Here is a 14,174-nt window from a genome sequence, read left to right as displayed (position 1 = left end):
TTGTCCTTTAGTTACCATTTTCTTTGTGTGTGTGTGTTGAATACATTCTAAGATCTCAGCAAATTCCAAGATACAGAATTACTAACTGTAGTCGCTATGTGTATGTTAGATCTTAGATTGCTAGAACTTATTTAGCTTATAACTGAAAGTTTGTATCTTTTGACCATCATGTCCCTGTTCCCACCAGCCTCTGGCAACCACCTAACCATTATATTCTCTGTTTCAATGAGTTTGGCTTTTTTAGATTCCAGATAAAAAAGAAATCATACAATATTTGTTTTCCTGTTACTTATTTCATTTTTTAAAAAGATTTTACTTTTCGGACACCTGGGTGGCTCAGTGGTTGAGCATCTGCCTTTGGCTCAGAGCATGATCCCGGGGTCCTGGGATCGAGTCCCACATCTGGCTCCCTGTGGGGAGTACATGTGGGTAAGTCTACCATGGATTTTACTCTACCTCCCATCACTATCATCTCCAAGTGGGACAGATGAAATAGCCTCTTGAATGGTCTTCCCATTTCCCATCTTGTCCGTATTCAATCTGTTCTCCAGAGAGTGATAATTAGAAGATAAATCAGCTTAAATGTGATGCCCCTGCTCAGAAATTTCTGGGGGCTTTCACATTTGAAAGTCCCATGCCCTACCTTGGAATAATAATCCTAATCATCCTGGCCTTCTTGCTGTTCCTCAAACACACAAAACTTCCATCTCCCAAACCAAGGCTTTTGCATTTGCTGTTCTATCAGGATTGCTCTTGCTTTAGATACTCTTGTAACTAGATTATCCTATAGATATTCCTATAGCTGTTTTTTCAGGTCTCCGCTCAATATCCCCTCTTCAAAAAGCCCAGAGCACCCTAAAACAAATGTGTCTACCTGTCAACTTCTAGTCCCTGGTCTTCTCACTTTTCTTTCTTTTTTTTTTTTTTTTAAGATTTTATTTATTGATTCCAGAGAGACACAGAGAGGCAGACAGAAACAGGCTCCATGCAGGGAGCCCGATTTGGGACTCGATCCCAGGACTCAGGGATCATGCCCTGAGGGGAAGGCAGACGCTCAACCACTGAGCCATCCAGGTGTCCCTCTTCTCACTTTTCTTAATAATACTTGTCACCACCTAACATTATTTATTCATTTACTTATTTACTTCATGTCCTTCTATTAAAATGTAAACATGGCTGCTGGAAACTAGCACTCTTGTTCACAATTGTTCTACTGGTGTCCAGCAGTGCATGGTTCAGATTGGGCATTCAATGGATGAATACATTTTTAGGCAACAAAAGACAAAAACTAAACAAAATAGAAGCCAGAAAGAAACTGGATCCTATATAGATAGATATTGCTATGGATTGAACTGTGTGTCCCTCCAAAATTAGACACTGAAGCTCTGACTACCCAATGTGACTATATTTGGGAATGGTGCTTTTAGAAGATAAAAAGGTTAAAAGAAGTCATAAGGCTCTTAGCCTGATAGGACTGGTGGCCTTATAAGAGGTCTGTCTCTGTCTCACTCCCTCTCCTTCTCTGCCATGTGAGGACAATGTGAGAAGGGAAGATCTGCAAGCTAGGAAGAGAGCCTTCATCAGAGCCCCCAAATGCTAATATCAGACTTCCAGCCTCCAGAACTATGGGAAAACAAATCTCTGTTATACCAGCCTATGGTATTTTGTTGATGCTGAGCATTATTCCATAGTATGGATGTACTCTTTACTCATTTTTTTAAAGATTTTATTTGTTTGTGGGGGGAGGAGGGAGAGAGAAAGAGAATGAGCGGGGGAAGGGCAGCGGGAGAAGCAGACTCCCCACTAAGCAGGGAGCCGGATATGGGGCTCAATCCCAGGACCCAAGATCATGACCTGGGCTGAAGGCAGACACTTGACCAACTGAGCGACCTAGGCGCCCCTACCCATTTTTAATTGTGTTATTAGTGTTAAGTTACAGTACATATCGGTCTCTGTTGGATATGTTTTGCTGCTGTTCTCTCTTGGTCTGTGACTTACTCATTTTTTATTGGTATATTTTGAACAAAGTTTTTAATTTGGATAAAGTCTGATTTATCAATTTTTATTTTATTTCTTTTTGTTGCTGAGCATTATTCCATAGTATGGATGTACCTTTTACTCATTTTTAAAAAGGTTTTATTTATTTATTTATTTGACAGCACAAGCAGGGGGAGCAGCAGGCAGAGGGAATGGGAGAAGCAGGCTCCCCTTGGAACTGTGGGCCCAACTCAGGGCTCAATCTTAGGACCCTGGAATCATGACCTGAGCTGAAGGCAGAAACTTAACTGACTGACCCACCCAAGTGTTCCATCTGTGACTTCATTTAGCAAAATGCCCTCAAAATTTTTCCATGTTGTTGCAAAGGGCAGGATTTCCATTTAAAGGCTGAATAGTCCATTGTATATATACAACACAGTTTGTTTACCCAGTCAGCAGTTGAGAGACATTTAGGTTGTTCCCATGTCTCGGCAATTGTGAATAATGCTGAACATGGGGGTGCGGCTGTGTCTTTTAAGATAGTGGTTTTTATTCTTGTGGGTATATTACCAGAAGTAGGATTGTTGGGTCATATGGTAATTCTATTTTTAATGTATTGAGGAACTTCCATATTGTTTTTAATAATGGCTGTGTCAATTTACATTCTCATCAATAGTGTGTGTTTTCCTTTTCTCCACATGCTAGCCAACACCTCTTGTCTTTTTGATAATACTCATTCTAAGAGGTGTGACCTGACAGTGTATTTTTGATTTGCATTTCCTTGATTAGTGATGTTGAGCACTTTTTCACTTCAGCCATTTATAAATCTTTTTTGGAAAAATATCTTCAAGTCCTTTGCATATTTTTAGATCAACTTTTTCTTCTTTTTGCTATTGATTTGTATTAGTTTCTTACATATTTTGGAGATTAACCCCTTATTAGATTTTGCTTTGCAAATATTTTCCCCCATTCTGGGTTGCTTTTTCATTTTATTGATTGCTGTACAGAAGCTTTTTAATTTGATGTATTTTCACTTTTATTTATTTTTTTAAGATTTTATTTATTTATTCATGAGAATACAGAGAGGAGAGAGAGAGAGAGAGAGAGGCAGAGACACAGGCAGAGGGAGAAGCAGGCCCCAGGCGGGAAGCCCGACATGGGACTCGATCCAGGGTCTGCAGGATCACACCCCGGGCTGCAGGCGGCGTTAAACTGCTGAGCCACCAGGGCTGCCCCATGTATTTTCACTTTTATTGTGCGAATAGCAGGAACCTGGGTGACTCAGTGGTTGAGCATGTCTTTGGCTCAGGTCATGATCCCAGGGTCCTGGGATTGAGTTCCACATCAGGCTTCCTGAAGGAAGCCTGCTTCTCCCCTGCCTATGTCTCTGCCTCTCTCTGTGTGTATCTCATGAATAAATAAATAAAATGTTTAAGAACAAATCCCAATAGCAGGGGATTCAGAGAGCTTCCAGGTTGGTAAACCTGTGTTGTGGGAGGGTGGAACACACCAACTCCACAGGGACAAAAGATCCTGTGCTTAGGACCCTCCTAGACCTCTCCCTATGTATCCTTTCATCCGGCTGTTCATTTGTATCCTTTATCATCATATCCTTTAATAAACTGATAGATATATTTCCCTGAGTTCCTGTGAGCTGCTTGAGCAAAGTAATGGAAACTGAGGAGGGGATAGTGAGAACCTCCAATTTGTAGCAAATTGGTTGGAAGTTGTGGGTATTCTGAGAGTTCACTACTTGCAATTGACATCTGAAGTAGGGTGTTAGCAGTCTTGTGGGACTGAGTTCTTAATGTGGAATCTCACATTATCTCCAGGTAAATGGTGTTTGAATTGAGTTAAATCATGGGACACTAGCTGGTGTCTCAGAACTACTTGTGGAGGAAAGCTCACACACATATTTAGCAATCAGTAGATGAGTTTTCATGTAAGATGTAAAGGAGACACAGAAGGGAAGAATTGCATTTTACCCCACCTGGGAGGAAGACTGGATTAAGGTTTTTCCTTAGGTAAAGATTATGAATTTGGGGTGCCTGGGTATCTCAGTCAGTTAAGTGTGTGCCTTCAGGTCAAGTCATAATCCCAGGGTCCTGGGATCCAGCCCTGCATTGGGATCCTCAGTGGGAAGCCTATTTCTCCCTCTCCTTCCCACTCATACTCTCTCTCCCTATCTCTTGTCACTATCTCTGTCTCGCTGTCTCAAATAAGTAAGTAAAATCCTTAAAAGATTATGGATTTAATAAATTAAGAAATGTTTCATGTAACTACTTAGCCCTTTTTGAATTTGAATTCTTTCTGGACAAACTCTGCTTAAATATTGAAAAAAATGATGGCATCTTCATTCAGATCTCCTTAGGCGAGTCAAACATTTAATCCTTTCATGAAATTTAGTTTTATAGGTTTAGAAAGTATAAAAACTGTTTACTCAGTAATTTACATTCCTTGTTCACAATTCAAAATTGATGTGAAGTTAACAAAAGGATATCCATTTTGGGATTTTCCTATATTTTTAGTATGAAAAATTTATACATATACAAAGGTTATAACATCCATGAAATATTAATGTATTGTCATGTTAACTTTCTATTTCCTATACCTTTTGTAGTATAACTTGACAGTGTTATAAACATCAGTATAATACATCTCCTAAAAAAAGACTATTTCCTACTTACCCAGAATGTCATATAATCACATATAACAAAATTGATAATAATTACCTCTTCTAATGTCAACCCATATTCAAATTCTTGTGATTTTCCCCAAAATGTCTTTTAACTACTTATTTTCAAAATAGTATCCAGTCTAGGTTTATGTATTTATTATGACTAATTGCTTTTAATTAATTAATTTTATTTTTTTATAAAAATGTTATTTATTTATTCATGAGAGACAGAGAGAGAGAGAGAGAGAGGCGCAGAGACATAGGCAGAGTGAGAAGCAGGCTCCATGCAGGGAGCCCAATATGGGACTCGATCTCAGGACTCCAGGATCATGCCCTGAGCCAAAGGCAGATGCCCAACTGCTGAGCCACCCAGGCATCCCAATAGTCAAAAAATCTTGAAAAAAGTAGGACTCATATTTTCCAATTTGACAATTTACTATATACCAAAGGTTATGGGATGCATTGAAAGCAGTGCCAAAGAGGAAGCTTATGGCCATAAATGCTGTTAGGAAGAAAATTCTCAAATCAACAACCTAACTTTATACCTCAAGGAACTACATAAAAAAGAATGAACGAACCCCAAAGATAGCAGAAGGTAGAAAATAATAAAGAATAGAGCAGAGATAAACAAGAGATAAACATAGTAGAGAATATAAAAACAATAGGAAAAAATCAGTGAAACTAAGAGTTGGTTCTTCAGAAAGATCAAAGTGAGAAAACATTAGCTAGATTGACTAAGAAAAAGGAGAGAAGACTGACTTAGCTAAAATCAGAAATGAAAGAACTATAAACAATTGTATGCCAACAAATAGGGTAACCTAATGAAATCCTGACCTAATAGAAAATCTAAACAGACTTACACCAGTACAGAGATTGAATCCGTAATTAAAAACAGACATGTTCAACATCACTCATCATCGGGGAAATAAAAACTATAATGAGATATCCCCTCACACCTGTCAGTTGGCTAAAATTAACACAGGAAACAGGAGGTGTTGGCAATGATGTGAAGAAAGGAGAACCCTCTCACACTGTTGATGGGAATGCAAACTGGTGCAGCCACTGTGGAAAACAGTATGGAGGTTCCTCAAAAGTTAAAAATAGAACTACCCTGTGATCTAACAATTGCACTACTAGGTATTTACCTAAAGGATACACACATACTAATTCAAAGGGATACATGCATCCCAATGTTTATAGTAGCATTATCAGCGATAGTCAAAATATGGAAAGGGCTCAAATGTCCATCAACTGATGAATGGATAAAGATGTGAGATATATATCTATATCTATAGAGATAAATATATAAATGGAATATTACTCAGCCATAAAAAAGAATGAAGTCTTGCCATTTGCAGTGATGTGGGTAGAGCTAGAGTATTATGCTAAGTGAAATACATCAGAGAAAGACATACCATATGATTTAATCATACATGGAATTTAAGATACAAAACAAAGGAACGTAGGGAGGAAAAGAAGGAAAACCAAAAAATAGACTCTTAACTATAGAGAACAAACTGACGGTTACCAGAGGGGAGGTGGTTGGGGGTGGATGGGTTAAATAGGTGGTAGGTATTAAGGAGGGCACTTGTGATGAGCCCTGGGTGTTGTATATACACGTTGAATCACTAAATTCTACACTGAAACTAATATTACTGTATGTTGAATAAGTGGAATTTATTTTTTAAAAGATTTTATTTATTTATTCATGAGAGATACAGAGAGAGGCAGAGACATAGGCAGAGGGAGAAGCAGGCTCCTCACAGGGAGGACTCAATCCCAGGACCCCAGGATCACAACCTGAGCCAAAGGCAGACTCTCAATCACAGAGCCACCCAGGTGCCCCAATTAAGTGGAATTTAGAAACTTAGAAAGAAAAAAATATCCTGTTAAACAACACCAGTTCGCCTCACATTCTTCCAAAATTTTCAAGAGGAAGGAACACTCCCAAACTTACTCTGTGAGGCCAGCATTACCCTGATACCACAGCCAGACAAATCCAGTGAAAGAGAAAACCACAGCTCAATGTTCCTGAAGCATATTGAGGCAGAAATTCTCAAAAAAATAGTAGGAAACTGAATTCAACACCACACGGAAAGGATTGTACACCATGACAAAATGGGATTCATTTCTGGAATGCAACGGTGATGCAATATATAAAAATCAAGCAATGCAATACACATTAGCCGAATGAAGGGGGGGAAAACACATGATTATCTCAGTGTAGAAATACAATGTAATAGTTTTCATAACAAAATACTCAAGAAACCAGGAGTAGAAAGAAACTGCCTCACCATAATAAAGGCCATATATGTTAGTCTATAGCTAACCTCATACTCAGTGGTGAAAAACTGAAAACACTGGTTTTTTTGCATCCATAAGTTTGATATGTTCTGTTTTTTATTTTCACTTATCAAGATATTTTCTAATTTCCCTTTTAATTTCTTTGTTGTCCCATTGGCTACTTAAGTGTGTGTTAATTCCCATATGTTTGCATATTTTCTAGTTTTCCTTCTAGTTTTGTTCCTTTGTGATCAGAAAAGACACTCTCATTTCAATCTTTTAAATTTTATTAATAGTTGATTTGGGTCGAACATGGTCTATCTTGGAAGATGTTCCATGTGTATTTGAGAAGTATCCTGCTGTTGTGTGTGGAATACACAACATGTATGTCTCCTAAGTCTAGTTTGTTTAGAGTGTTGCTCAAGCCCTCTGTTTCCTTATTGATCTTCTGTGTTTTTTCTATCCATTATTGAAAGTAGAGTATTGTTATTATATTTTAGTAGTAATCAAAGCAATAAAACTTAGACTGTGCATTCTGTCCTGCTGTTTGTGGGCAGCAGTTTAATGCCCAGTTTAGTTCTCTAAGGCTTTGCTTACACTGCTTTGTGTCCTTCTCATGCATGCGTGATTCGGGTTTAGGCTAAACTTTGTACTGGTTTGTATGCAAAATTCGGGAATCTCTTTTTCAGAATGTTTCCCCTCAAGAGTTCTTCCCTTACTTTCCAATTTGGTAGTGTTTCTTGCCACGATTCTTGCAGCAAGAAATACGTCAGGGCTTTTACAGCCCATTTTTTTGCCCCAATATTACTGGGCCCCTCCCTTGTGGCAAGGTTGTGAGTGATAGAGAAAACAAGAAACTCACCCTAGTGTAGTTTACTTTTTAAGGTTTTCACTCCTCTCCACAGGCCTCTGTTTTTTTTTTTTTTTTTATGATAGTCACAGAGAGAGAGAGAGAGAGAGACAGAGAGAGAGAGAGAGAGAGGCAGAGACACAGGCAGAGAGAGAGGCAGGCTCCATGCACCGGGAGCCCGATGTAGGATTCGATCCTGGGTCTCCAGGATCGCGCCCTGGGCCAAAGGCAGGCGCCAAACCGCTGCGCCACACAGGGATCCCCAGGCCTCTGTTTTAACTTAATTTTTTTAAAGTAGGCTCCACACCCAACATGGGACTTGAACTCACAACCCTGAGGTTAAGAGTCATATGCTTTATCTACTGAGCCAGCCAGGCCCCCCTACACAGTCCTCTTTTGTCTACTCTTTTTTTTTTAATTTTTATTTATTTATGATAGTCACACACAGAGAGAGAGAGAGGCAGAGACACAGGCAGAGGGAGAAGCAGGCTCCATGCACCGGGAGCCCGATGTGGGATTCGATCTAGGGTCTCCCGGATCGCGCCCTGGGCCAAAGGCAGGCGCCAAACCGCTGCGCCACCCAGGGATCCCTCTCTTTTGTCTACTCTTAATTACTGACCTCAAGTGTTTGGGTTTTTTTATTTTGTCAAGCATTTTTAGTTGATATCAGTAAAAGAGGAAGTTGACTATAAGGGATTTACAGCACAATAATGGAACTAGAACTTCTTCAATTAAGGAGTTATTTAATGGTGAAATTATTTTTCATTTCTTTTGTATCATTGTGGCCTCATTGCTTTTTATTGTTTATATTTATCACAGTCATTTTTATACTACTATTTTCATAGTGTTTGCCAGTCACGTTTTTGTAATTCTTTGACATTTTCATTTCTTTTTTGGCCTAAGATATCTAGGCTTACCTTTTTTGCCCTATTCAAAATTGTTTCTTTATCTAACCAGGCTGGATCCATATAAATGACATTGATATTTAGAAATGACAATTTAGAGCTTGTAAATAAACCCTCGTGTGTTTGCATCGGGAAAAAAAAAAAGAAATGACAAGTTAGGAGTTAAAGATTACTCAATACAACTATTTTTTTACAACATTTTCTATTTCTTCTATTGCAATTGGCCTATTTAAACTTTCTCTTCTTGGTGATTTTTGATGAATTTTTCTAGAAAATTATCTTTTCCATTAACTTCAGAAGTATTAATGATGTATTCAAAGTATTCATAATACTAATAAAATTCATTTTAGTTTTGCATTTCCCCCTTTAATCATTTCTTATTTTTAGTTTTTACTCTTTTTTGGTTGGTTTGGCTAACATTGACTTCTTGACTTTTAAAGCACCAGCTCCTTAGTTTGTTAATACTACACTTTTCTGACTCATTACATTGTACTTTTATCTAAATTTGTTTTTTCTGCTTTTCTTTACTTCAGTTGTTTTTTAAGTTTTGGAATTGGTTCCTTGACTCATTTATTTCTTCCATTTTAATGGTTATAATTACTTAAGTCTTTGAATTCTCTGAATACTCAAATGAATGCCCCAAATTCAGGTATTTGCTTTTTTTTCCTCTTATAGACTTTCCGTTTTGTGTGTGTGTGTGTGTGTTTCTTTTTCCATACTAACCTAGTATTTATTCTGGAGAGGATATTTCCATTTTCACATTAAACATGTTTTGGTTTTCTGATATTGTTACTAATTCCTATTGTTACTTATTTTTGGAGAGAAAATGTATTATCTTGGAGTTTAGCACATACCATATTCTACTCACAAGATGGTATTTCTTGCCCCCCAAATCTCTTCCCATTGGTTCAGCACATATAAATTTCATCAAGATAGTCTTTCATATTGGTTATTATTCTGCAGGCTACATCTGTTCATTCTTTTTCACATATTTTCTGAAACCCTTTTTCCAGATTCCTTTACTGTATAGTTCAGTTTCACTTTTCTTCAAAGTACCCAAATGCTCAGAATTCCATAAGACTTTCAGTAAAGTGTATACCTAGTCGCTGTCTGAAAATTCATTGACAGACTTGGAGTTAACACAGTGGTCACTCTTGCTTAAAAGGGAAAGAGAGAGGACCTGAGAAAAGATACGAAGGAATAAGACAGATGGAACATTTGTGGAATGAGTACTTAATAAGAAAAAGCTCAGTGGGGCAGCCCGGGTGGCTCAGTGGTTTAGCGCCACCTTCAGTCCAGGGCATGATCCTGGAGACTCGGGATCAATTCCCACATCAGGCATGGAGCCTGCCTCTCCCTCTGCCTGTGTCTCTGTGCCTCTCTCTCTCTCTCTCTCTCTTTCTATCTCTGCCTCTATCAATCAATAAATAAAATCTTAAAAAAAAAGAAAAAGCTCAGCAAAGATAAGCAAGCAAGAACTCTCATTTTACTTAAAATGAGAACAAGGAAATGCACACATGGCTATGCACTGGAGGAAATGACACAATATTTATATTTTCAAGGGAAAATATATTTGCAGAGATCTGGTACAATTAGTTGCTTTTAATATACTTTATATGGAAACTGATACTAGAGAGAGTGCATTAAATTATAGTAACATGTAATAAATGAATTATGGAGACATGTCAATAACTATTGCAAACTGTAGAGCTAATTTTAGAGTTCTCTAAAATATCTCTAGTGGGTAAAGTTTTTAATTTTTTTAATGTTTCCAATTTTTAAACAAATTTACTATAAAACATCCACTTATTTTGTCCAGGAAAACAAAATGTTTTTCTCCTTTCTCTTAGATTTGGAGTCAAGAAATGAAATAATCAGCTGTGACAAATTACACATTTGTAAAAAATTTTCATCTTTTACTCTGCATCAGAAAATTCATACACGAGAGAAACTATGAATGTGACAAATGTGGGAAGGCCTTTAGTCGGCCTACAGACCTTACAGCACATCAGAGAATTCATACTGGTGAGAAACCTTATGAATGTGAGTAATGCGGAATAACATTTAGTCATAGGATAGACCTTAGAGCTCATCAGAGAATTCATACTGGTGAGAAACCCTATGAAGGTGAAGAATGTGGGAAGGCCTTTAGTTGTGCTTCACATCTTACTCAACATAGGAGAGTTCATACTGGTGAGAAATCCTTTGTATGTAATGAATGTGGGAAGGCCTTTAGTCAGGGTGGAAGACTTAGAATACATCATAGAATTCATACTGGTGAGAAACCCTATGAATGTAAGGAATGTGGAAAAGCCTTTAGTCAAGCCTCTCATCTTGTGCAACATGACAATTCATACTGGTGAAAAACCATATGAATTTCATGGTGCAAGATGGCCTTTAGTTATGGTATAGATTTTAGAGTACATCATAGAATTCATACTGGGGAGAAACCCTACAAGTGTAAAGAATGTGGGAAGGCCTTTAGTCGTGCCTCAAATCTTGTTCAACATGAGAGAATTCATAGTGGGGAAAAGCCCTAAGGAATGTGGGATGATATTTAGTCATGATTATCAACTCATTCCACATCAGAGATTACATATTGGCCTAAAACCCTATGAATGTAATGAATGTGGGAAGGTCTTTTGTCATGCTTCAGCACTTACTCAACATGAGAGAATTCATACTGGTGAGAAACCCTATGAATGTAAAGAATGTGGGAAGGCCTTTAGTCGCACTTCAAACCTTGTTAGGCATGAGAGGATTCATACAGGTGAGAAACCATATGAATGTAAGGAATGTTGGAAGGCCTTTAGTCATATTGAAAGCCTTAGAGTGCATCATAGAATTCATACTGGTGAGAAACCCCATGAATGTAAAGAGTGTGGAAAGGCTTTTAGTAGTGGCCATCAACTAATTGTACATCATATATTTCATACTGGTGAAAAACCCTATGAATGTAAGGAAGTGTGTATGGTCGACTTTACTTGACACCAGTATTCCCAGTGGTGCGAAACCTTTTGGATGTACACATGTGGGAAGTCCTTTAGGCTTCGTTCAAGTCTTAAAGTACATCAGAGAATTCATATTAGAGAGAAGCCTTATGAATATAAGGACTGTGGAAAGGTGTATATATGCAGTAGAGAATGTATAGTAGTACATCAATGGATATATAACACTGAAAAACAGGGTGAATGAAAGGAATATGGGAATGCTTTTAGATATGGTTCAGTTCTTAAAAGGCATTAAATAATTTATACTAGTAAGAACCCCTCAAAATGTAAATAATGTTTGGAATTGTATCATTATGATCCAAATGTTGTTCATATTAAGAAATTTATAATATAACACAGGGAAGCCTTTATTAGCATTTCTCTATTTATGGATTGTCAGAATATTCATAGTGGAAGAAAATTCAGAGGATGTAGAAATGCTCTTTTTTCTAATATACTTTATTTGTAAAAGCTCTCCATCCCTAGTCAATTATTGTTAAATTTGAAGAAATTCATACCACAGAAAACCTGTTATTCTAACAAATATGCAAAAACCATAGTGATTGCCATTTGATTCTTTACAGCCTGTATGACATTGGGCAAGATAATTTATCCCTGTGGGAGTCATTTATAAATGGTGATAATAGTACTTGCATTATAGTGCTGTTTTTGGATTGTAGAAAATTAAGAAAGCTACCTTAGACATAGTGTCAGTTCAGTATTAGGTACTATTTTTTAGATACTATCTTTAATAATATATTTTGTATTATTATTAGTGAACTTAAAGAGGGCAAGTCAATATGGGTATAATGAGTTTAGAAAAGCTTTATTTCTTATGTAATTACTTCCACCTTTTTGAGTTTTAAGTAATTTTTTTCTGGCAGAATATGAAAATCTTGAGGATTTAAAACATGAGTTTTGGGATCCCTGGGTGGTGCAGCGGTTTGGCACCTGCCTTTGGCCCAGGGCACGATCCTGGAGACCTGGGTTCGAATCCCAAGTCGGGCTCCCGGTGCATTGAGCCTGCTTCTCCCTCTGCCTGTGTCTCTGCCTCTCTCTCTCTCTCTGTGTGACTATCATAAATAAATAAAAATTAAAAAATTAAAAATATGGGGATCCCTGGGTGGTGCAGCGGTTTAGCGCCTGCCTTTGGCCCAGGGCGTGATCCTAGAGACCTGGGATCAAATCCCACATTGGGCTCCCGGTGCATGGACCCTGCTTCTCCCTCTGCCTGTGCCTCTGCCTCTCTCTCTTTCTCTCTCTGTGACTATCATAAATAAATAAATAAAAATTAAAAAAAGTTAAAAAATTAAAAATAAAAATAAAACATGAGTTCTATTGGAAGACTGACACATTCATTTACATACTTTCTATGGATGCCTTCATACTTCTCTGGCAGAGCTGGATAGTTGCAACAGAGTCTGTATGGCCCACAAAGACTAAAATATTTACTATCTGGTTCTTTACAATACAATTTGCCCACCATTTTAGAACAATATCCCTACCATTTTTTCATCACTTTGGATTTTTTTAAAAGATTTTATTTATTTATTCATGAGACACAGAGAGAGAGGCAGAGACATAGGCAGAGGGACAAGCAGGCTCCATGCAGGCAGCCCAATGCAGGACTTGACTTCAGAACACCAGGATCACGACTTGAGCCAAAGGCAGACTCAACCCCTGCACCACCCAGGTGCCTCTTACTTTCAGTTTTTGAAGAGTACAGGAAAGTTGTGTTACTGAATGGCCCCACCTTCTGGGTTTTTTAAATTATTTCCTTCTGAGTCATTTATCCTTCCATCTTTAATAGTTCTAGTAAATTCAAAGTTAAATGAAGTTTCTTTGAGACAATGTTGTGACTATTAAAAAGCATATAATGTTATGTTTTCCCTCTGTTAATGATGCTGGATGTTAATACCTGGTTATAGTGGTGACTGCTAGATAACTCCATTGTAGAGATCCATTTTATAGTTATTAATTTATATGGTAATATTTTATCACCTCCTTTTGTAAATTGATCATCTCTGTACAAGTTCTGAATTAAACAGAAAATTGAAATTAGGTCTTATTCAGAAAGGAATGGTTTATACACCATAACTTTGGGATGTTATCAGTGTTTATTCATGAGAGACACAGAGAGAGAGAGGCAGAGACAGGCAGAGGGAGAAGCAGGCTCCAGGCAGGGAGCCCGATCTGGAACTCAGTCCCGGGACTCCAGGATCACGCCCTCAGCCAAAGGAAGACGCTCAACTGCTGAGCCACCCAGGCATCCCAGGGATGTTATCAGTGTTATACTCATGGAAAACTTAATACTCGTTAGTACATACAGAAAAATAAAAATGAAAACTAGAACTTTTCTGTTCTCAGCTTTATCTCCAGATTGTATCTATTATCATTTAGTAGACATTAATAAAATTGATAAAATAATGAATGAGAGTTCTACAAAGCTAGAAATAAATGAACATAAATTCTAAGTCAGTATAAGAAAGCAA

General features: G+C 37.7%; 1 pseudogene; it reads left to right on the top strand.

Moving 5' to 3' along the window:
• Positions 1–6,772: 6,772 nt before the first annotated feature.
• Positions 6,773–12,617, top strand: LOC102155125 (annotated as a pseudogene).
• Positions 12,618–14,174: the final 1,557 nt, after the last annotated feature.

Source organism: Canis lupus, chromosome 1 (assembly GCF_011100685.1).
Source record: "Canis lupus familiaris isolate Mischka breed German Shepherd chromosome 1, alternate assembly UU_Cfam_GSD_1.0, whole genome shotgun sequence".
NCBI lineage: Eukaryota > Metazoa > Chordata > Mammalia > Carnivora > Canidae > Canis > Canis lupus.
The sequence above is the reverse complement of the archived record's forward strand: the minus strand, read 5'-3'. Positions and strand labels throughout refer to the sequence as shown.